The sequence below is a fragment of the Neodiprion virginianus genome, chromosome 4 (genome assembly GCF_021901495.1).
Source record: "Neodiprion virginianus isolate iyNeoVirg1 chromosome 4, iyNeoVirg1.1, whole genome shotgun sequence".
Taxonomy (NCBI): Eukaryota; Metazoa; Arthropoda; class Insecta; order Hymenoptera; family Diprionidae; genus Neodiprion; species Neodiprion virginianus.
The window spans coordinates 8,495,360-8,520,683 of NC_060880.1; the positions used below are offsets into that span (position 1 = coordinate 8,495,360).

Here is a 25,324-nt window from a genome sequence, read left to right on the forward strand (position 1 = left end):
GCGCGGTGTAGTGGCGGAAAGTGCTTCAAGCTCCACGTAGATGAAAATATGTGTGAGACATTCGACGCCGGCTCGACGAACCCCTGAACACCACCTCGGATTTAACCCATAATTTAACGCATTATCGCCGTGGATCTAAACACCTTGGAAAAATTTTTACAATATTTTTTTTTACATCGACAAATTTATAGTTGAGAAATTTGTAATTCGCAAGGGTGATAATTAACCGAGGGAATAAACACCGACTTTATTCCCTTGTTGCGTAATGTAATACTTTTATCACACTAGCAAGAGAATTTCCAGTTTTGGTTATTATAGATTCCTTGACTGTTTTCATTTTTACCGTAATAGAAAAATTCCTTAATGTTGATTATGTCTTACCATTCTTTTCGATTAGGTCACTTGTACTATATTTGCTTGTAACTATTGAGATAAGTTCACATTGGTCCGACAATAAATTAATGTTATGACCTTATTTAGTTGAAAAAATGTAGTAGAGTTGAAAGATTCGTAATTCGTAAGAGCGGTAATTACCCGAAGGAATAATCTCCGACTTAATTCCCTTGATACGTAATGTAATATTTTTATCACACTGGCAAGAAAATTTCCAGTTTATGTTACTGTCGAGTCCTTAACTGTTTTCATTTTTACCGTAGCAGAAAAATTTTTTAATGTTGATTATGTCGTACTATTCTTTTCGATTAGGTCGCTCGTAGTATATTTGCTTGTAACTATTGGGATAAGTTTACATTGTCCCGACAATAAATTGATATTATGACCTCGTTTAGTTAAAAAATCTAGTAAGTTGAATAGATCAATATTTCATGTTGCAATTACTGAGAAACCAATTGAAGTCTAGTTAAACCCAATAATTGCTTGTACCGTATTTTTTTATTTTTCCAACAATATTCAAACCTCTGTTCTAATAATACCCATTTTGCTATAGTTTTGTAATAATTGTAAGAAATAACATTTTTCCAAGCGCGTATTGGAAAGTCAGCATCTAAAATCATTAGTTGTGGGTATAATTTTCTATCAATGTAATCTTTCACAATCGTTTCAGTAAACAGCATTAATACTGTCGAACAGTTTTCCGGACATGAGAAAGTAGTATCAGTATTACAAGTTTCTGAAAAACATTGAGTGTAAAAATTTGAAATTTTCGAGTATCATTCAGAAAAATTCGAAATTCACCGTCCTCCGGATTTCCCTCTAAAAACTGTAAAACTAATAATTTGGGTGCACGATTAGCAAAAAACGAAAATGTTTAATATCGTAAAAATAAAATTGTACCAAGAAAGTCATCCGCGTGAAAAATTCTTCCATAATCATCCTTATTTGGAAAATTATCGAAACGAGTAAAGTTTGAAATGTTGAAGAAAAATCTCTGAAAAATTCGTTTGGGAATAAAAATGAAGTCAGGTTTGCAAGGAACGCCCCATAGGTGAGGGAAAAGAGCTAAGCATTTGTACACTCGCCACTTGCTTTTGAGTCTGCACATTTTTTGCTGAAATACCCGGTTAGTTGGGAAGCATGGTACAGGGTTTAATTATAGTCCCATCCCTGCCACCGGCGGTGCAACCCTTAAGCGAGGCGGGCCATTAGGGTTACACCGAGATTATTCTTACTAATAATTATTTTAATTACATACCGCCGGTACGACTGCCGTTTTACTCTTCAAAAATCTCCCTTTTCAAAATCTCACCCCCTCCACGCCTTGTTCCTGTTATTTATACCCACCAATGTCTCCAGGACGGAATTCGCTTTGGAGGCGCATTGTCAATCGGGTTGGGTTAAAGGATCCGAGTCTGAGGAGAGTGCGAGAAAGAGAGTCGGAGTTTGCGGAGCGGAAATGGCGAAAACAGCCCCGCTCGATCTCTTCGCACTCGGCTGAACTCATTTTCTTTATTACGTATACATCATGGTGAAAATCCGAAATCAGCTCTCTCTCTCTTGCTCTCTCGCTCTTTTTCTACGTCATGTTTTTTTACAATCATTATATAATCTCGTTACTTTGCGTGGACGGAACGTTTCAAGCTCTTGAACTCCGGTGCCTTGAGTCTGGACTCCTAATCAGCCAATTTTCTACTCCCTAATTATGATGTGACTAGTATTTACCTGTATTTATATTCTATATACTGTTACTTACTCTATTATTATGTTATTTTATTTTGCCAAAGTATAAAATTAAATCCATCTATCTATCTATCTATCTATCTATCTATCTATCTATCTATCTATCTATCTATACATATATCTATCTATTTATCTATCTCCCTCCTGTTACAACCATGAATACTGTTCACTAGCCCAAGACCTGATTTCATTGCTACTCGTCACAATCTTTGTTTTTGTATGTTGCAAAGTGTTATCATTGTGAATAATGTTCACAAATTTTCTAACTCAACTCTACATATTGCTAATTTATTTCTTGTTGTCCCAATCTGGAATCATATACTGTCTAATGTATAACCTTCTTCCGATTGGTCAAAAAGGCCGTGGCTTGAACAATCATCTTTCTTTGACACCTTTTTTCTCTTCTCTTTTAGAACAATATTTTGAAGCAAAATCCTATAAAGCTTTGCGATATGATTATTCCGTACGTTTCGTGAAATTATAGGGTTACAGTTTTTCGTTTATTCAAACATTACGTTACTTGTAAATATGAAAGAGTATCGAGATTACATAGAATGGAAGATTTATTGCAGTTCAGAAAATAGTTCTCCATGCTTGCACGTCAAATGGACACGATTATGAGATTCTTAGCTAGTGTGGAAGATTGCATAATAATCTCAATTCATGCATCGTAAGAACTAGTTTTTCTAACTACCAGCAAAAGTCAAAACGTTCGTAATATCAATGATAAAAATTACTGAAACTGTGCAGGATGATCTTGAGTTTCGTTCACTGCCGTGACGAAAATCAAGTTCGTTCACATTTTTCAATTAGAACAATAAATATACAGATGATAATCAACTTGACGGAAATTAAATTTTTTTCGACTTGGTCACGATAGTATTACAAATAAAACTGGCGTTTAATATCGACAGGTAACGGTAAATATTTGATATAATCAGACGGACTGTATAAAATATTTAGAAAAAAATTCTGCGACAAGATATTTTCGCATCATTTTTAACCTTCGGTCATTTCTATTTAAAAAAAAAAAATCCTCCTGTACGCAATTTTTATTTGCTGTTTTAAATTAGCGACTTTCTGATTCGTATTAAAGAAATTCTTACCGATTCGTATTGTTACTATTTAAAGTATTTTTACAATATCACTACGAGAAGTAAAGGTCCGAAGGTCGAGTGATTCGTACAGCCTCGGTAATTGGCAAATACACCTAACGTAAAAAAATGTAATTCGTCCAAATATATGCAAGATTACTTTCCGCAAGAGTGACTACAGACTTCACAGATAGAAATAAGCTTTTGCGATTGATGAGATTTTTGACAATTATCTCGAATTATTCACGTGCCGTTGTACTTGCGTCAGCCGAGCTTTTACGTAACCCAGATTTATTACATAACATGCAATATCCATGCCATGTTTTGTATGTTTTTGACATCGTTAGGTACTGAAATATTAAACAAATTAAAATATCGACAGAAGCTATATTTCTGCGAAAGGAAAACCGTGCGGAAACAGATATTATAGCTCTACGTTTCGCACCTCGGGTGGATAATTACGAAAACATGTGGAATAAGCGTCGCAATAAATTGAGTAATTAGCATAACTAATGACTTACGTGCAACTGTTCATAGCGCTGACTTGGAATCATTAAATTAACGTTAAGGCGCGGTATAACGCCGGGTGCCGGTGGCGTTTAAAAACCTGAAAGTCAGCCTGATGTATTTAAGCCTGCAAATGAGCGCGCGGTGCTGTAATTTAAAAACAACTTGTGCAAGCGCTGATATTTTCCCGTTCAACTCGAGACGTTTTAATTGCATAAAAAATTATTCACACCTGCAAAATCATCGATAAATTTCCATCATATGTTGCGCGAACGCAGTGAAATCGTATATTAATTTTAAATTGGTTGAAATTCGATTAAGGCAGTTGCATCGGAGGATCGACGAAGTCAATCAGCGGAATTTACAGCGAGGAAATATTTGCATCCAATCCAAATCAGTACGGAAAAAAGTCATCCCAACATCCGGTCAGGATTATGATCGACGAACGAATGTAAAAACGCGCGAAAATCACCCGACTTTGAATATTTCACCGACCCGATGACAGCCATGCGTAGAAGCCTGCATCTATTCGTCTTCAGATGCTACAATGTATCATCACACCCCGTACAATATCAGCCGCACAACTCTATCGCCTGTTGTACAGTCGGAGGAAGAATATCCCAAGATTGAGTTAGAGAATGACAGAGACAAATCGTGAGCTCAGTTTCAAAACTCGTCCTTTTTTCCTGGAATGAGTTTTAAATCTCCATATAATATGTGACAAAAATCAATCCATGTCACTACCACTCTTTCTCTCTCTCTCTCTCTTTCTCTCTCTGTGAAAAGAACTTTATACGATCCATAGGAGTTGAATATTTTCTTGCGTCGCGTCTTCTTTCGTGATCACGCATTCGCTCGAAATTTTCGGTGAATAGAAACCGATAAGTGTAAGGCTGCGATAAGTCTCCGAGCAACAATTGACACCGTGTCTTGGAATTGAATGGATGAGGTTGATACTACTTTGGCCGTGATAAAAAAAATTACCAAACATTGAAACTACACTAAGTGAAATTTTTAGTTCCGGTTACCGCTCGGTCCTTAACTATTTTCATTTTTTACCACAAACGAAAAATATAGTTCTAGGTAGAAAATGAAAATTAGTTTTCTAGCTGTTACCAGAAAGTCTAGTGTCTCTTAGTATTCTTTCTCATTACGATCACCGTTACTATATTTTCTTGTAACTGTTGCGAAAATTTAATGCTAGCGCAACAATAAATTGATGTTAACTAAAAAAGTAGAGTAAACCGAACGAACTGATTTTACGTTGCAATTACCCAAAAAAGGATCGATAACAGCGCAAAATGATTACGTGTACCTCGTTTTTCGTAATTCCAACAATATTCAAATAGTTTTTTTAACGATACCTGTTTTACGAAATTTTTCGAGTTACTACAATAAATAAAATTTTACTCAGTGTACAAAATAAAAAAAGTTCCGGCATTTTTGGTGAGTCACATTTTCCCATTATCATAATCTCGCCAACTATAATTTGCTATTTTATGCAAGGTGTAACGAAATTCGCTTATTTCAGTCATGGGATAACTTTTCATAAGTATTTGAAACTTGACGTTGAATCAAAAAAATGTTCTACGAGGTTTCGACGAAAAACGGAAGAAAACGTCACTTTTGAATTCATGCTTTCCAATTTTTTCAAATTCATTTGTTTATTCTCCCCTTTTTCGTTTAAAAAGTTTGAAAAACGAAATCATAACGCGTAAGAAAAAAAGGTGACTCGAAATGTTTGTAAAGACATAACGACGGGAAAAAAGGTGGATAAATTTGCATACTTGACAGTTTATTATTAATGCTTCGCCCCAGGGATGAACGCTGCTCTAATATTTCGAAAATCCGTCACATAAAAATGACTACCGCAGCAAATTTGTGGCGATATTACTCAGGGTCGAGTTTCGATTCATGGTGGTAAATTTCACACTCAGCACGCGTGTTCTACATGCATCATAAATATATAATGCGCATATTCTTTTCAATAAACTGAACGTAAAACGTATCGCTCGATGATTTGATTAGCCGCGAAAGTTCGAAGAGCCGTAAATTTGCGGTTATAACCGTTGGTAAAATACGAAAAGCACTCTCGACTCTCGCTTTCCTCAAAAGACCAAAGCATCCCATATCCCACAGACCGTGAATGAAGCGAACCTATTAATTTTCATTTATTGCCAAAGGGTACGTAGAAGTTTTCAATTCTCCGATGTCGAAAATTTGCATTTAAATGAAAAAGTTCGGTTATTAGATTCTGCCTGAAGAATCTATACCAATTCATACCCTCCACTATACATGTACTTTTGAAGTTGGCAATCTGTGCTTGCACTAATCTGCCTGTATAATTATTTGTAAAATGCGTAATTCTGTATCCTACTTACATCTAACAAAACTTTCCTTTTTTACTCACAAGTTATCGGTCTGTATGAAAAATTATCAACGAGTCGCCGTAATTTAAGGTCACGTGCCACTCCTACCTTTACCGCCCGAGCAAACTCGCCATTCTTCTTCCTGTATTAAATAAACAAACGAACGGAAAGGGTTGAGTCTGCTCGGTCGGTAAAGGTAGGAGTAGCGCACGACCTTAAATGGGGTGAAATATATATCAACATATCACTCTCGGAGAAAATCGTGATGTACTTTCCACAGATTAGTTCTATCTACTCGTAGTTATAGTTATAAAAGATTTCGGGATTCGAAGATACAGAAATCTAATTTCACTAGAATTGATTAATTTCTTTTCTCCTAGTTTATTAGTCTCATTTTCGGGTTTAATGGCATGATAATTTGAAACAAAACGTTAAATATAGTATATTAAAAGTATCAAGATTTCAAAACTCGAAGCTGTTTGTGTCATCATGTGTAAAGCAGCGTTTGTATATTCATTATAAAGTCGTTCGATTTGTCCGTCGATAAACGAATATAATTTCATTCCCTGCTGATTATATGCAATTCCTCGTGTTCTTATACTCTAAACATTCATTTTTACCGCTTGTGCAGCATTGATTACACGAGATACAAAATTCTGGCAAAATATTGGACAAGCATAATTCTAAGCCTGTGAGTGTTTTTTTAATTATACTCTTGTATCTAAAACACCGATGTAATCCCTTTTTTCTTCATTCCCCAGCACATGATATCAATACTTCATTACGTAACAGAGCACTTCAGGGATGTAGTTTGGTATAAAAAAAAAAAAAAAAAAAAAACCAAAGTGAAAAAACAACGTTATTCATCGATCTCCGCTTGTTTCACGATTCCCAAGAATTCCGTATCTCTTCGGCTCTAACTCTGAGCTGATAGATGGCTAGTTCGCCTTCGATTAAATGCCGTCATATCAGCGTTTAATCAAATCGTCACAAGTACATAACCACGGCAATGCATATGGCGTGGATCCAATCAATCGATAAGCGCGCATTGCCTGTGTGATGTACACGATTTCATCTTGAATCTATTTGATTCCCTCCATTCGTACGTATCCGAACACAAATCGAACCACCCGAGCTTCTGGTTTTTTTTTTTTTTTTTTTCACACCACAAATAACGCTTTCTGTGGGTAGATTCGTGCAACTCTTGCAAAATTATTTGTACGACGTATAACCGCAGTAATAATTTAATGTAACAAAATTTTCCAATTAAAAGAAGATACGAGAAGTATTTCAATAAGTCGACTCAGTTCGATATCAGCAGGTACAGTCAAGAAGTACGTACAAGTGGCCAATTTTTCTGTGTATTTCATGAACGAACGAAATTTTTTTATAAACTTCATACCTGAGGACTAGGTAAACTTGTACATGAATTTCCAATAATTTCTCTTTGACGAAACAACTTTAATTTCAGTTTATAAAAATTTTCGTTACTCAGGATCAAAATAGCACAACATGTGATAAATGTACTTCATTTATATACAAAACCAAAGCTTTTGAAATTTAAACTTGAATTATTATCAAAAATCAATTATACACAAGCTCGCAAGAATTTGACCGTGGTTTGAATTGAAATGAAACTACCTTAAATAGCGTCATTTATTATTAGGTGCAATACTGAATGATAAAAGCTTGCCAATATCACAGACGGAAATGAGTTCCACACGTCGAGAGTCATACTTTCAATTTGAAAATTCGAAAAATCGTTATACACACTGCATACATAACTATTTGACATGTTACGTATTGGATAGGCACTGCGAAGAGATATTTTATACAAGGTTTGCACGCACAGGGAAAATCGGGAAAACTCAGAGAATTTCTTACAGCAGGGAAACGTCTGGGAATTTAGAAAATAAGATTGGAATTTTGAGTCGGTCGAAGAGATAAAATCGTCTTTACACAAATACTATTGATCTAGAGAAAAAAATTGTACTTCAAATTTTGTTTCATCGCACCGCTTCATACATTCTATGTATATTACTCAATACTAAACCTGCTTTCGTTTTTTTTTTTTTTTTTTTTTATTTTAATTGTAAGTCACAAGCTATTTTTTGTAAATTGATAGTCAGATAGTAAGATATTTACTAAGTAATACTGAAAGTATTAGTATTAATGTGCAAAAAAAATTTCAATATTCAGCGGTATATTTTTGAAAGGTTATTGGAAAATTTTTATTTTTAGACCGGAGTATCCGGAAAAGTTGGTGAATTTCAGATTCCAAAAAGCGTACGAATCATGCTTGTATGAACGCTATTCATATTTGAATATATCTACCGAATAACTGTATAGCTACAGGTATATATCACAAGTTCAGTGTAATTTAAAATCTGTGTATCTTGTACAAACGATCGTTTCATTGCTAGTTGTAAAACAAATATGTTTCAAAGTCTCTGAATATGTTCGTCAATATTCGTATCCAGCATCGAAATAGTCGTGTTTGCTTTTTTTTCGAAAAAGGCGTACAGAAATATTGACACGATTTTAGCGACCACAAATAACCGGTACACAACATTAATTACACAATCGGAATTGGAACCGAAGCAGATTCAGGTGCAATAAAAATTGTCGTAATTTTCCCAGCTAGCAGCACTCGTCTCGTTATCTACGTTCGGACGGGTTTAAACGAAAAATACATACGAATAAAGGTACGTATACAGATTTAAATTGTTTCAAATGACATATTTTCGCCTGTGTAATCGGCTTTCGAACTGGTCGTTACGTCGCTACAGAGCGCCCGATGGTTGAAGCTGGCTTCGTATAAAACTGGATATTTTTCTGAACTGTGATAATTTGAAACTCCCGCACGGTTACGATCAACCTTATCTGAAACTCGAATTTCAATAGCGAATAAATTTAAAGTAATATAAACCCTAGTCACTGATACGGTCCAGTTGACCCCAGAACCACCTTTCACGTACAATCTCAAAGTCAGCATGCTTGAATCAGGGTTGTTTGTGCAAGTAAAATGTAGAATGATTGAAAAAAACTTTGGGGTTTCAGAGACCTCATTTATTTTTTGCTTCAAGAATTTCTCCTTTATCCCTCATCGTTTTTTGCTAAAACGAAGATTGGAGTCTATCTCCATTCTGAATTGTTAAATTTTGTTCAAGTCGTAACTGGTGCATAACGTAATGTTGTGTACAGTAATGACGTTGTAAAGTTGGCTGGGGTTTGAGTAAGTCTGTGTACGTAATGTCGAAGTTTCCATCGGTGTAAGCGACTGGGTTGAAAAAAAAAAAAAATGGGTTCAACCTAGATAAAGAATGTTTTTAATTAAAGCTGACAGAACTAATTACGTTGAAAAATTTTCTGTCAAACCATATTTCCGAAAATTATCGTTTTATTTTGCGCCGTTTAGCGTATAAATCTTCATAGGCTTATTAATAGGATAATCCCGCAGTAACAACGAATCTAAGAACTTGCATATTTTCTTCTTCTTTTTCAATGGTTGCGAGCTTCTTCTTCAGATAAAATTATTCGCTGACAATGACGTTGAAATGAAAAAAAAAATCCGAGATGTAGTAGCAGGGCATAAGTAGGAATATATGGCAGTTTCTGGATACAAAATCGCTACATTACCGACACAACCCCGGACGCGAACCTTTTTCTAGGAGCGGGAGACGGAGGCGTATTATCACTAAAGCTGAATTTATCAATGAAGATGAAAAAAAGTTACGCAAATCTAGATAATTTCATCCGATGATGACCAAACCGATTGTAACATAGAGCGCAAAGCGGATTATTTTTTTAATGCAGAAATGAATAAGCGGAACGTATTCTCAGACATCGCTATGGTAAATTCATCGAGTTCATGCCATTTCTTTATTTCTGCGTCAGACAAAAATGTATTTGAATGTTTTTGATAAGAATTGCGTACGGAGTCGGGCTGTTGAGCCCATTTTCGCGTTTGAGCTACGCGGACTTTATACTCCAAGGTCGAAATCGAAAAAGGCACCACCTTAAATCTAGTAAGCTTTCAAAGTATTTAATATACATCAGTACGCTTTCGTGATGTAAGTACGTTTTTCAAATTCAGTACCAGGATTCAGGGATACGAAAGATATTCAAAAACACATAAAACCCCTAGGTAGTTCATCTTCAATGGCTCAATTAAACAAGTAAACCCCTGACTCTCGCGCCACCTGGAGACTGGAGATTATTGCGTTGTTGTTGTTAAGAAAAAATAGAGCGTCGAATAACAAAGCCAAACAAACCAAGTCGTCGAATGACAATTTAGTGTGTTGGGTTGTTCTGGATTCGTGTTTATTTCGGTTGTGTTGAGTTCAACGAACTGTTTGTCGACGAATTGTCTTTCGATGAATTAGTCTGGACGATTTTCTCGCAAATCGACTTTAAAATATATAAGAAAATATAAAACAATATTCTTTTGATACATAGTTTTATAAGTCAAAGCTGTGACTTATTATCAGCCGGTCCGTTATAAATAGAAACTGTGATGTTCGTACGAGATTTAAAAAAAAAAAAACAACAACAATCAAACGCTATAACTTCTACGTATTTATTATGCACTCTGTATGATTTGAAGTGGTCGCCAATCTAGTACGAAAATTTAATATCTGTTACGGTGTGGCGCTGGCGTCTAGTAACAAACCGTCCTTTTAAGGATTTGTTCTTTTCTTCTGTACCCGCTGTCTTCCTTTCTCCTTCCTCACATCATATATCTCCCGCCTTTTCCCCTATTTTTTCTTCCTCCCTTACTACACCCCCCCCACCCCCGCACCACCTCTACAAACAGTCACGTTAATCCTAGCGTTAACGAGGCGAGCGTGAGCGTATTGATTGAAATATCTACGATTCGAGGGTTGAAATAACCAGTGGAATAAAATATGAGTACTGGGATCAAAATCCCTCCAAGTTTCAGGGAACCGTGCACGATTGTTGGGTTTTCCGCATATGCGAATAAAGGAGAAAATAAGAGAAGGGAACAGAAGGGATGCGAATGGAAGTGAGGATTTCTCATGAATTTAACATTCCCGTTGACAAGCTATTATCGGAATCTACCTTAAAGCTAAGAAACGAAACCATCGCGTAGCAGCAAAATCTGGATGTACAGAATTTGTTTCCACTGAAACAAGAAGAAAAGGAGGAAGAAGAAATTGTTTGACGAGGAATTGCAAAAACTTCGTGTAAAATTATACAGTAATGAATCCAATCTCAAAAATGTTGTGAATAATGCACTAATAAAAGACAATATTACCGTTCTTTCATTCCACATAACAATTTGCATCTATCCGATACGGAGATATGTTTCATTAGCTTCCCAAAGAAGTCAAAAACTTCTTCCAATCTACTGGAGTTTTATTGCAGATCTTATGAAGTTATTATTTTACACAACGGTATCTGTGATGTTATTTTTTTGATGGCACATTATGTGAAATAATTTAATGAAATCGGTAAAACTCTCTTAAATCAGGTGAAGTGATGCAAGCCAACGTAATTATTAATCGCAAAATAGACACGAATTCTCTGCGGATAAAATTGTCGCGAAAAAAATCTTTGACAACTAGGTATGTCGAAGATGAAAAAAATTGACAGAGAAGATATTCAGTATCGAAATTATCTCGGTTAGGAAGCACAGTTATATTATTTTCACATTATATTGGACGAAAGAAACGGAAAACGAGTTTAAAGATGAATTCAGAGAAATGAGAACTTTTTATATATACATATACATGTAATTGTTTTGCTACGTTCTCTTTGAGTTTCTATTTTTTTCACGTTAGGTTATGCACGTGTTTTTTGTCTCTCAACCTAATCGAAAATGTTTCCTATTGTTATAAAATTGGCAACTTTGAAACGGTATAATATTCTTTTGATATAACTGTAATTTGAGGCAATGAATAAACACGAAATTCGAGACGAAAGGATAGAGACATAGAGAAGGAAAAAAATTCCTTGGTGATAATCATAATTTTATAAAAATTGTTATCTTAAATTGTTTTTCATTTACCAATTTTCAAACGAGAGCTCGAAAAGAGATATTGAAAAAAATTGAAACATATTCTTTTCCATCTTGAATCGTAGATTCATAAAAAAAATGGGAATAACTTTCTATTTCCTCAAAATCGGCAGCTCTAAATCAATAAATTAGGGTGAGCAAAGTTAGAAAGGTGGCAAATAAGTAAGTGAAAATGCGTTGTGTAAAAAATGAAAAAGGTGCCGGTGAAAGTGAATTATCAGCAGTAAAATGAGTGAGTGAATGAATACAAAAAATGTTGAAAACAAGTTAAAGCATATGAAAGTTTTGAAAAATTGATAGGTACAGAGGTTGATAGTGAAAAGAGTAAATAAAACTGTGTATTGCTCCATAAAAAGTAACACTGACAACCAGTAAATAATTGCCGGGCAAATAACTGAGAAAATTCTCTAAATAAGTGAACAAACAAGGGATAAAAGCAAATCACATGAAGTAAGCGCAGAAAATTGAGTTATTAAGTTGGCAAGTGATTAAAAAAAAAAAACAACTAATTTTAAGATGAGTGAATAAACGAGGGTTAAAAAGTAAGCAAATTTGTCAAATAAATGTGTCAGATTGATTGAAATTATAAAAAAGCTGGGACATTGCGGTTTTCTCATTAATAAGCAATTAATTTCCCATTCCACAGATGCAATACGATTTTTTGATCAATCCGTGTTTTTGTACACTATAGCGTACAATCTTGATTTTCGTTTTTTACGATGTTTTCGAAGTATGCTGCATATTCAATAATTGTCAACTACATGAAAGAGAGGTAAAATTTCCTCACAAATCAATCGCCGCTATTAATTTTGTGGAAATATCCTGACATTGCAATGCAAATTTTGCATAAAGAAATCAATTTCTGAAACATGTCCAAAATATCTCAAAATCATCCAAAGAGTGTTTTTTTTTTCAAATTAAGGCATTTTGAGCCAACCCTTACTTGACACACTTCTCTGAAATTACATGGATTCCATATGAGACTGTAACCCAGTATGTCAAGTAAGGGTGAATATTTTTATTCTAAAGTGAACGGGTTAATGTGACAAAAGAATGCAAAGATCGTTTGGCGTCTTTTAACTAGTAGACTCGCAGTTCAATCATTTGACTCGTCACCATTGAGCTGCCGAGGTTTATTACGTATACACAGGCTGTCGAAACATTCAGTGAAGTATTATTTGTATGAAAAAGGAAACCAGTGATTGGTTTTACAGTATTTGGCTAGGCGACGGTGAATCGTGCGGTTTGAAAATAGGGCAAGAAAATAAGCGCGTTTCATTCACCCTCCAAAAACGCGAATGGAATGGAAGGGTGGCTTCCCAAGGTATACACGAAGTTTCTTTATTGGTAGAATCAATTTCCTTGACACGCACCGTGCGCCGTATATACCCATTGAGTTTAAAAAAAGGTTCTTTGGCATGCATCCGCCCTGCTGCTACAGACACGTACCTACATACGTGATACATGGATACACACATGTACGTTATACGCGTATGCAAGCTGGCCCGCAACCGTCGCATAGCAGGAAAGTAAACCGCACCTTCGAGTCGCCCTGTCCCTCAACTCCACGCACGACAATGAATCTGAGAGGGCTAATTTTTTCCACCAGACAGTTATGTTGGCAATACAGAAAAACCTACAGCGCCACAGTCGGCCGAGTGCGAAACTAACTCAATCTCAATAAACGTAACATAACCCATGACCGTCGAATCTAACCTTAAAATACCGCGGGGATAATGATTTGTTAGATTGACAGATATTCTAAGGTTAGATTCAACGGTCATGGGTTATGTTGTTGGAAAATAAGGTTTGGGGTAACATGAATAATTGTTTTTAACACTTCATTTATTCTCTAGGGTTACTAATAAATGATATTTTTTTTCTTCTCATTAGCTGATTGCTTCTTTACACTGGGATTACTTTCACAGATTCTCGATTACTTTTACAGGAGCTTTCTTCTACTCTCTTCTTCTCTTTCCCTTTTTCACCTTTCTCGTTGCGCGCGCAACTTTTTCACACCCATACACACACATCGTACAATTGAGCTCGATGTAGATTACAAAATTACGCATATTTCAACACGTAACATAACCCATGACCGTCGAATCTAACCTTAGAATACCGCGGGGATAATGATTTGTTGGATTGACACGTATTCTAAGGTTAGATTCGACGGTCATGGGTTATGTTACGTTTGTTGAGATTGAGTTAATTTCGCGCTCGGCCTACTATGGCGCTGTAGGTTTCCCTGTGTTGCCAACTGTCAAGTGTAAAAAATGAGCCGTCTCATACTCAGATTCATTGTCCCCGAGTCTACCTTTACACTTTTTCGGGAATCGTGCCACAATCCTTAGACTCTACCAGCATTGCCGACCCTAAAGAAATTAGAGTCCGTTCAAGGAAAACAGAAAAGTTGTTTTCTTATTAAGAAATATAGTCGTTTAGGCCGGGATCTAAAAAAAATCTGAAGATCTGTGGCGAAATCTCAAGACTGATAGCGAAATCTCTGAATATCGGCTGTGAAATCGAAACAACAGACTAAAAATGAGACTAATTGTGAGGTTACTGAGAAAATATGCATCAATTACGTATTAATTTATTTCACAAATTGGTGGTCCTAAATATTATAAATAAAAACATATCATACAAATGGAAGTTCCTAATATAATTGTACTTATTGTGAGTAAGATATATTATGTATTCCTGTATCTATTGAGTTTCAGTACCGTCAAACATCACTCTTGAAAATGAGAAATATAAAGAATTATTCTGGCGCCATTAAGACATCTGAAGAATTATTGTGGTGCCACCGAAATGAGAAATCTAAAGAATTGTTTTGGCGCCATTTAAAGAAATATGCTTCTGATAGGTTGGCAACGCTGGAATCAACAGCGAGGTCCATTAACCCACCTAACCTGGAAACCGGAGGCTGAAGTCTTTGGGGCTTAGCTTGCCACCCAGCTAGCCAAATGACTCATGACTTTAATCGCTCTGAGGAAAAACTAGAGTGCGAAATTAAAAGACTGTGCCTGCTTGGAGAAAATATTTTGTACCTGAAACAGCAAAGGTGAAAATGATAACGATTATTGTCGTCATGATCAATTTACAGCTGTCGATGGAATGAAATGTTGTTTTCCTTTTCAAACGGGAACATGACCTTGATAATGATGCAGCGAATATTGATAATAACAATTTTTTGCAAATCTTCAACTCATTGAATTACGCTGAAAAAGTTCACCAAAGATATTCCCGATTCACACAAATTTCTGTCGCGTTATTTTTTTTTTTTTTTTTGTATTCCCGTCATAAAAAAAAAATTATACCTGAGCCATTTCTTGCAATAGCATTTTAAACGTACACTGAAATAAAAATAGTTGGATACAAAATAATATTTATTCGAATTCTGCTTAGTATAAAATTTATCCACTTGAAAAATTGTACGGCTGTTGCAATAAAAATAATTCTGTTGTGAATAAACTTTTCTTATTAGACGTAAATAACGATTTGAAATAATTAAATGTCCGCTAAGATTTTTTGGAATAAATGTTCTCTCGGATTCAACAATTCTTTTCTTTCAGTATAGTCCCAACTCCGAAATATTTAGCCAGTGATTTTCTGTGAAAGAATTTCAACGTTGATTGTACAACTTCCGGAAACTCGGCTCCGGCCAAAGCACCAAGAAAAGTTCAAAATTGCGTGCTTCTTCTACCGAGGTAGAGCATTGTAACAGATACCAGAGAACTATGTATACCAGATCCACGTCACTCAGGTGGTTGTAATTTCCGTAAAATACAATTTCCGGATTTGCTGAACCGGGCGCGGAGTTTCTCGGCTTTTTCTCCGGCAAATAAAACTCGTTATTGCGTCTTGCACTGTACCAACCTCTAGACGGCCACCTAATTGTATCGCGTCATCTGCACGGTGCGCTCCACCTCAATTCCGAACACCGTAAAACAGTCGGTAGTATAGTTTTCTGCGACGAAGACGCGCAGTTGCCAAAGCAAATCTGTATTATATATGTCGTGTTGATTGAAATGTTGAAAAACACGATGAAAACGGGTTTAACAAGGTGAAATCCGCCTCACCGTAATCCCTTGGGCTCAGCTTTAATCCGACGGTCAAACAAGTGGGACACAGAAAACACTTTACAAACAGCTGAAAAAAATATTAATAAAGCTCACTGAGTCTGAAGGTGTACCCAGCACTCGGGATTACGTGCAGGAACCAGAAATCAAGTAAGGAGGATATTTTTAATTCTCCCCGAGTAGTGCTTGGAAGACGAATGTACTTCAGAGCACTTGAACGTTATGTGTCAACCGAAATCACAGGATAAAAATAATTATTTAAGTATAACATTTTTTTTCTTCAATTTACCACGTTTTTAAAACGGACTAAAAAGTATTAAATAATGTTATAAAACGAAAAACGTAGGTTGATAAGATCTGTTTGATGAGTTTTCTCAACGACAGCTACTTTCTACACTCCTTAGTATTATCTATCGCATGCGCCTCACGTTTTTCGTTTTATAACATTATTTAATACTTTTTATTCTGTTTTGCTCTCGCATTTCGACCAGCTGACCATTCAAATATATATATGTATATATATGTTTGAAATCAGTTGCAAAATCTTTACCGAACAGACAAGCAAACGACAAGAAACAGACAGACAAAAAAGCGAGTTAATAAAAACGTGACAAATCGTACCGATATTTACGTCAAACTTTGTATTTGAACGTCTTTATATGAAGATCAATCGAATTCGGATATATATGATACGTGCTCTTTATATACGCACCTTTTCGACTCGTGACACACATCAGGCAACGGCACTTTGCTCGGTGAAGAATTTTTACATAAATAAAATGGGCTGGAATAAGAAATTTAGTAAACAAGCATTGGCCATTTAGGAGCCTTATGAGGCATTTCTCCCACCACAGCTGTTAGGGGGCTTATGGGGCCTTTGGACCCCCGTAGAATTACGCAGTTACCTCCCAGCAACCAACGTCTACGGACACCCAACTACCTCACCCGTTTTTATTATTATATAACATAAAAAATACTTTTTGTCGAACCATTCCCTTTCAGCCACCCTCGTTTACGGAAATCCTACCATCCATCCCGTTTTTACCGCCTTCATCATCTTAAATAAAACTCTTTGTTAAACAATTTCCACACAAATTCGACCCACAGTTTCTTTCATCATCCTTCAAATTTGGGGTTAGCATATATTGTTTCAAACACGAAATATTTTGGTAATTTGTAAAGTAACAGGCAGCTATCACAAAATAGAACAATTTATTTCTTTGTACGGCCAGAAAAACCGTTTTTATGTAAGCATTTTTATAGGAAATAAAAAGAATAAAATGGATTATAAACTAAAAACTATATTATTTTATAAACAATTGGTACAGACCCAATTGAATTTCTATGGGGTTGTGTCAAAATAATTGATTTGTTATACGACCTATCGCTTTACGGCCAAGTTTTGCGAAACGTATCTAGGACGTAAAGCGAAGTATGGGTGTACTTGGTTCTCTTCACCCTCAGATTGTCGATAAGCGGATAACAAATCTTCGCTGCGAGGCTGCGGATTACGTATAACTTACACTTGAGAATGTTGATACCTAATTATATTCCTACATGAATGCATATGAGCAGATGGAATTTACGGTAAGTCAACTCTGACCTTCGATCAGACGTCTCGCGATTATTTTAAGGGTTTTAGAATTAATTGAAGAGTTCACGATTTCTCGAGTACTTGTTTAGTATTTTCATCGAGTGTCGGTTGAAGAATTTGAATTATTAATATTATAGAAGACATTCTGCCACGGAGTGTTCCACCGTAGACTTAAACTGACGTCACACCGTTACAAGTAACTTACATATAACACTTTAAGCTTAGACGAAATAATAATTTTCTTCGACTTTAAACTCAAATAACTTCAGTCGCGACGACGCGATAAACGACTTGCTTTGATTCCAAGCTGCTCCACACGATCTATAACAAATTTACTTTGACTAGCTTCACATGACCTTCAATTGGAACGTGCTTAAATTTTGCTTCAGTTATGATGGTAAACCAATTACGCAAGTGATCAGTGCAAAGTGTTCATGCCAAACTGCTTGTCTGGCATTCACAGAGTTTCACCAACCATGCAAACATAGAGTTGATGAAGTAATCGAACTGCTGAAGCTCACATAAGTAGGTACGCCGGTACCATCAAACCGCAAAGGATCCATAAGTCATATTAGAAGAGGTGGAAGACGTGACCACAGTGTAAATATCCGACACTCTATCGTAGTAGGTATAAGGGCTTGACTCTGACAACTCCAAGGCCCTTTATCCTCTCTTAACAACAATTAATACGAGACGGGGTTCTCCGTGTAATTTTTATGCCACGGTCGTATCACCTTGCGGATAATTTGACGAGCCAGCTACCGTTTGTCGGTGGCATCCAAGTCACCCTGCTTATACGCCAAACTTTCTTATTCGCGAAGGATACAAATTTTTCTAACTTTATAACGATCTCCTTCTCCGTTAGGTACTGGTTGCATCAAACAAAAACTTTTCCCAACTTTTCTCGACGAAGTATAACGGAAGCAACCCCTCCACTTTACCATATTCCGGGACATGTCTATACCTTATTCTTTCACCTTCTCAAAAGTAAGAAAAGTCGTTCGATGTAATAAGTACGGGTTCTCAGTTTACTCCAAGTAAGACCTCCCGTGAAGTCCGTAACACTTGCCGTCCATAACTAGCGGAAATTGGTCCCAGTCATTTTCGCAATCTCATTACTGTTAGTAATGACTTATATGTTCTTTTGTTCTTTCTACCGAAGCTTTGATTCCACTCCGCCAATTACCACTGAACAAATTTCAACGGGACCCAGAACCTGGTGTGTAAGCACTTTGTGTAAGTATTGATGTGGCTTAAAAGGAACCATCCATTTCGGGGAATTGGATTTTCTGTTCCACTGTCCTTTCTACCGGCCACTTTTTCAAACGAAAACCCGTAGATATATTGTCTACAGAGAAACTCACGGACACCGACACCCGCATTACCTACATATATATGTAGCATCCTTCAACATCCAAAATAACGAAACGACAATTTTTGACATCAACTTGCTTAGATGTGTGGTCATTTCTGTACCTCAATTCTGTAACACTCTCCAATGAGTACCTAATCCAATCGCGTTGGATCAGAACAACATTTCCATTAGCGTAGGAAACGTGAATAAAAGTAGATATATATATACAATTAGAAAATTTAGTTGCATGAAGAGCAATTTTATATCTTTGCATTTTTGGTTATTTCTAATGTATTATCTATAAATTTATTTAGTAAAACCAATTGATTCGGATTCTAGACCCTTTAAACTTTTTATTTACGAATTTTGAAGTATCCCTCGGTTATATATGTTTATAATATGGCAATAAGTTGAATACAGAATTGTTTCGGAAAAAATTTATCTGTATCAAATTCAGTCGTCCCTTCGAACCCCAAACTGACAGGTCCTTATTTATAGTTTTCGGCACGGTTATTTTAGCAATTACATCTGCCGGCAAGGTGTAATTTTACTATTTCTGCCTGTGACCTGGTTGTTTACGGACCAGTTATGGTTTTCAATTATACACCTGTTATGGTGGTACTGCGAATTGAAAAAAATTCGAGTATATTTCGAAGACTTCAAGAACCTAAGTAAACTGCTGTATGAGTCTCATCTTTGTTTTTTTTTCTTTTTTTTTATGTGAAAGTTAGGGTAATGTCAAAAAAACTTTGGTAAACTTTGAAGTATATTACTCTTGAATATCATACTTCAATCGTAACTCTGTAATCCCATTTTCTAAAATAAGAGCCTGTAGACCGATATAGTTGAAGGTGCGTAATTCAGCGAAAAACATACTTCGATGGCGTTCACTTCGAAAAGTTGAATTATATCAGCATTTGAATATCAATAATATCGCTTATAGAGAATTCATTTTGACGAAAAACACTACGCGAAAGTACTTTTACTACGAATATTCATTTTATTACAGTAAAAAAACGCAAGTATTTCCAAAATGCAGGATATTGAAATGTTCAGGTGACCCAGTCTTTGCAGTATTGCGTGTTATACTTTCGGTAGTTGACTTCGTGCGTGACCTCTCTGTTATCGACTACCTTTTCGGACATTTCGCCGTGAAATAAGTCATAAGAAAGTGCGTGAAAAGTAGAGCACCTTTCCTCCATCTTTCTCACAATCAGTCACATTTTCAACTTCCCGTTTCTCTGTTTCTTTTTCCAACCTAGGAATTGGCTAGCAATAAGCTTACAGATTTGTTCGACTCCCGAGATGAGATTGTAGAGATTCCTGTCCATCGGCAACGGCCATACCACGTTGAAAGCACCGGTTCTCGTCCGATCACCGAAGTTAAGCAACGTTGGGCGCGGTCAGTACTTGGATGGGTGACCGCTTGGGAACACCGCGTGCCGTTGGCATCTTTTTTTTTCTTCAAAACGATTCAAAGAAGTTTGCATATTTTGATGGTTTTAACAATGATTGTTTTCGCGATTTCACCTACTGGCAGTATTTTTTCTTAGACATTCACTGAGTTTCAAACTAGTGTAAGTCAGTGAATCAGAAAAAGCTCTGAAATTTCACACACTATCGGGTTTCACTTCCACGTAATCCCACTGCGCATCATTTTGTCCGCAAGTACTGGGTCAATCAATTGACACACATCTCGAGATCTTGAGATGCCGAGTCTTCTTCAACCTACACGTTTGCAAACTCTACAGATTTGTTCGACTCCCGAGATGAGATTATAGAGATTCATTACCATCGGCAACGGCCATACCACGTTGAAAGCACCGGTTCTCGTCCGATCACCGAAGTTAAGCAACGTTGGGCGCGGTCAGTACTTGGATGGGTGACCGCTTGGGAACACCGCGTGCCGTTGGCATCTTCTTTTTTTCTTGAAAACGATTCGAAGAAGTTTGCAGTTTCGGACGGTCTTTTTTGATGAGTCTTACCGTGATTTTACTTACTGGCAGTTTTTTTCTTAGATGTTTACTAGGTGTGAAGTTACTGCGAGTCAGCGTATCCAAAAAATTTCTAGAATTTCACACATTGACAGTTCTCACTTCCACGTAATCTCACTGCCCATCATTTTGTCCGCAAGTACTGTGTCAATCAATTGAGACACATCTCGAGATCCCGAGACGCCGAGTTTTCTTCAACCTACACGTTTGCACACTCTACAGATTTGTTTGACTTTCAAGATCAGATGATAGAGATTTGTATCTATCGGCAACGGCCATACCACGTTGAAAGCACCGGTTCTCGTCCGATCACCGAAGTTAAGCAACGTTGGGCGCGGTCAGTACTTGGATGGGTGACCGCTTGGGAACACCGCGTGCCGTTGGCATCTTTTTTTTCCTTGAAAAGGATTCGAAGAAGTTTGCATATTTTGATGGTTTTAACAATGATTGTTTTCGCGATTTCACCTACTGGCAGAATTTTTTCTTAGACATTCACTGAGTTTCAAACTAGTGTAAGTCAGTGAATCAGAAAAAGCTTTGAAATTTCACACACTGTCGGGTTTCACTTCCACGTAATCCCACTGCGCATCATTTTGTCCGCAAGCACCGGGTCAATCAATTGAGAGACATCTCAAGATCCTGACACGCCGAAATTCTTCCAACCTACGCGTTTGCACTCGAAAGATTCATTTGTTTATCCACATGAGGTGACAGAAATTCACTTCCATCGGCAACGGCCATACCACGTTGAAAGCACCGGTTCTCGTCCGATCACCGAAGTTAAGCAACGTTGGGCGCGGTCAGTACTTGGATGGGTGACCGCTTGGGAACACCGCGTGCCGTTGGCATCTTTTTTTTCCTTGAAAAGGATTCGAAGAAGTTTGCATATTTTGATGGTTTTAACAATGATTGTTTTCGCGATTTCACCTACTGGCAGAATTTTTTCTTAGACATTCACTGAGTTTCAAACTAGTGTAAGTCAGTGAATCAGAAAAAGCTTTGAAATTTCACACACTGTCGGGTTTCACTTCCACGTAATCCCACTGCGCATCATTTTGTCCGCAAGCACCGGGTCAATCAATTGAGAGACATCTCAAGATCCTGACACGCCGAAATTCTTCCAACCTACGCGTTTGCACTCGAAAGATTCATTTGTTTATCCACATGAGGTGACAGAAATTCACTTCCATCGGCAACGGCCATACCACGTTGAAAGCACCGGTTCTCGTCCGATCACCGAAGTTAAGCAACGTTGGGCGCGGTCAGTACTTGGATGGGTGACCGCTTGGGAACACCGCGTGCCGTTGGCATCTTTTTTTTCCTTGAAAAGGATTCGAAGAAGTTTGCATATTTTGATGGTTTTAACAATGATTGTTTTCGCGATTTCACCTACTGGCAGAATTTTTTCTTAGACATTCACTGAGTTTCAAACTAGTGTAAGTCAGTGAATCAGAAAAAGCTTTGAAATTTCACACACTGTCGGGTTTCACTTCCACGTAATCCCACTGCGCATCATTTTGTCCGCAAGCACCGGGTCAATCAATTGAGAGACATCTCAAGATCCTGACACGCCGAAATTCTTCCAACCTACGCGCTTGCAAACCCTACAGATTTGTTTGACTTTGGAGATGAGATGATACAGATTCCTTACCATCGGCAACGGCCATACCACGTTGAAAGCACCGGTTCTCGTCCGATCACCGAAGTTAAGCAACGTTGGGCGCGGTCAGTACTTGGATGGGTGACCGCTTGGGAACACCGCGTGCCGTTGGCATCTTTTTTTTCCTTGAAAAGGATTCGAAGAAGTTTGCATATTTTGATGGTTTTAACAATGATTGTTTTCGCGATTTCACCTACTGGCAGAATTTTTTCTTAGACATTCACTGAGTTTCAAACTAGTGTAAGTCAGTGAATCAGAAAAAGCTTTGAAATTTCACACACTGTCGGGTTTCACTTCCACGTAATCCCACTGCGCATCATTTTGTCCGCAAGCACCGGGTCAATCAATTGAGAGACATCTCAAGATCCTGACACGCCGAAATTCTTCCAACCTACGCGCTTGCAAACCCTACAGATTTGTTTGACTTTGGAGATGAGATGATACAGATTCCTTACCATCGGCAACGGCCATACCACGTTGAAAGCACCGGACGAATAATAAAACAGGTAAAGAAATATCTAGAAGAAACTGATAATGAAAACTGGGATAAGTCTATAACATCGCCACGCGAACTGTCATCTATAATCAAAAAGCTACCTTCTAAAAAAGCACCAGGACAAGACACCATACAGAATATAGTTCTTAAAAATTTTTCACGAAAGGCACTTGTACAACTCACATATATAATAAATAACTCAATCAAGCTATCCTACTTTCCGCAGCACTGGAAGACAGGACAAATTGTACCAATCAAAAAACCTGGTAAAGTAAGCACAGATCCTAGTAGTCATCGCCCAATCAGTCTTCTTCCGACGATGAGTAAAGTCTACGAAAAGGTGATTCTCAAGAGACTCATACAACATGATGAAAAAAACAACATACTAGTAGATCATCAGTTTGGGTTCAGAAGCAAGCATAACACAGTACAACAGGTAACAAGAATAGTAAACGACATCTCAATTAACTTCAACAAAAATCTAGTCACAACATTATTATTACTTGATATAGAAAAAGCATTTGACAGAGTGTGGATAGATGGCTTAACTTTTAAACTGATAAATTACAATTATCCACCGACAATTATCAAACTCATCTATTCATATTTATCTGACAGACACTTCGTCGTATCTCTCAATGGAACGATATCAACTAGAAGAAAAATCAAAGCTGGTGTTCCACAAGGCTCAGTTATTGGTCCTATACTTTTCAATATCTATCTTAACGATATTCCTACCTTTCTTAAAACGAGCACAGCACTATTTGCAGATGATACAGCCATCTATGCACACTCTTTCAGTGCCATCACCGCTGCCAAACAGTTACAAGTACACATAAACATACTCGAAAAATTCTACACCATGTGGAAAATTTCACTAAACGCATCTAAGACTGAAGTCATAACATTTGCCAAGAAGACGAGCAACACAAGAATAATTCAACCCATAAAAGTATACAATCACAACATAGAACCAGCAAACACAGTCAAATACTTAGGCGTCTACTTAGATCCCAGACTAACATACCACACTCACATCAAACAAGCAATCAGAAAAGCCTTTATAGTACAAAAAAAAGTGTATCCTCTGATGGTTAAAGGCTCAACACTGACAATTAAAAATAAAAAACTCATATACACGATGATCTTAAGACCTATCCTGACATATGCAGCTCCAGTGTGGTGTGGTGCATCCCCAACCAACTTACTACTTCTCCAAAGATATCAAAATAAATGTCTTAGACTCATTCTCTCAGAAAACAGATACGCGAAAATTAAAAAAATGCATGAGACAACTGACTTAATGTACATAAAAGAGTATATATATAGACTAGCAAATAACTTTTATGACCAACAATTAAATAACAATAATTTAACAAAAAACATTACAAATATAAGAAAGTATAATATACCACACACGTTTAAACACAAACTACCTTACCAAAAACTAGAAATATTTAATAACATAAAAACCTAAGCAACTGAAATAAATGCTACCTGATAAACAGCATACAGGCACATGCCTGGAACAATTCTCAATCACAGGTTTTTGCGCGAACTTTTCCTGTATTTAAGTCAATTACTACTGCATTTGCTACAATACTGCATTCAAGTCTTAAACAAAACATTTAGAAAATAAGATAACCACTTAATGTAAAACAAAATGTTAGATTAAGCTTAAAATCTAAGCCGGAGTTACATAAACTAAGATAATTATAAGTGCAACATTGTAAATATTGTACATTTATTGTTTCATCTAATAAATAAGGTTCTCTCTTAAAAAAAGGTTCTCGTCCGATCACCGAAGTTAAGCAACGTTGGGCGCGGTCAGTACTTGGATGGGTGACCGCTTGGGAACACCGCGTGCCGTTGGCATTTTTGTTTCCCAAAAGCTCTCTAGAATTTGCTTATTTCCAATGGTTTCCTTGTTGGTGTGCAGTTTTTTTTAGGGGGTCTGAGGAGGAGGAGGGGGGGAGTCACGAGGTTTCGTCACAT

At 36.9% G+C, this 25,324-nt stretch overlaps 1 protein-coding gene and 6 non-coding genes across 11 annotated transcripts in view; all 7 read left to right on the plus strand.

Moving 5' to 3' along the window:
* The window catches only part of LOC124302331 (protein artichoke-like), a 255,418-nt gene that overhangs the window by 198,119 nt on the left and 31,975 nt on the right, over positions 1 to 25,324 (plus strand). The window lies entirely within an intron of this gene.
* Positions 20,512 to 20,630, plus strand: LOC124304230 (5S ribosomal RNA). Its single transcript, XR_006908112.1, has one exon. It is a non-coding gene; the product is annotated as a 5S ribosomal RNA (ribosomal RNA).
* LOC124304239 (5S ribosomal RNA) lies at positions 20,976 to 21,094 on the plus strand. The gene has a single exon (XR_006908121.1). It is a non-coding gene; the product is annotated as a 5S ribosomal RNA (ribosomal RNA).
* LOC124304250 (5S ribosomal RNA) lies at positions 21,441 to 21,559 on the plus strand. Its single transcript, XR_006908131.1, has one exon. It is a non-coding gene; the product is annotated as a 5S ribosomal RNA (ribosomal RNA).
* On the plus strand, positions 21,903 to 22,021 carry LOC124304261 (5S ribosomal RNA). The gene has a single exon (XR_006908142.1). It is a non-coding gene; the product is annotated as a 5S ribosomal RNA (ribosomal RNA).
* On the plus strand, positions 22,365 to 22,483 carry LOC124304171 (5S ribosomal RNA). The gene has a single exon (XR_006908072.1). It is a non-coding gene; the product is annotated as a 5S ribosomal RNA (ribosomal RNA).
* On the plus strand, positions 22,829 to 22,947 carry LOC124304179 (5S ribosomal RNA). The gene has a single exon (XR_006908079.1). It is a non-coding gene; the product is annotated as a 5S ribosomal RNA (ribosomal RNA).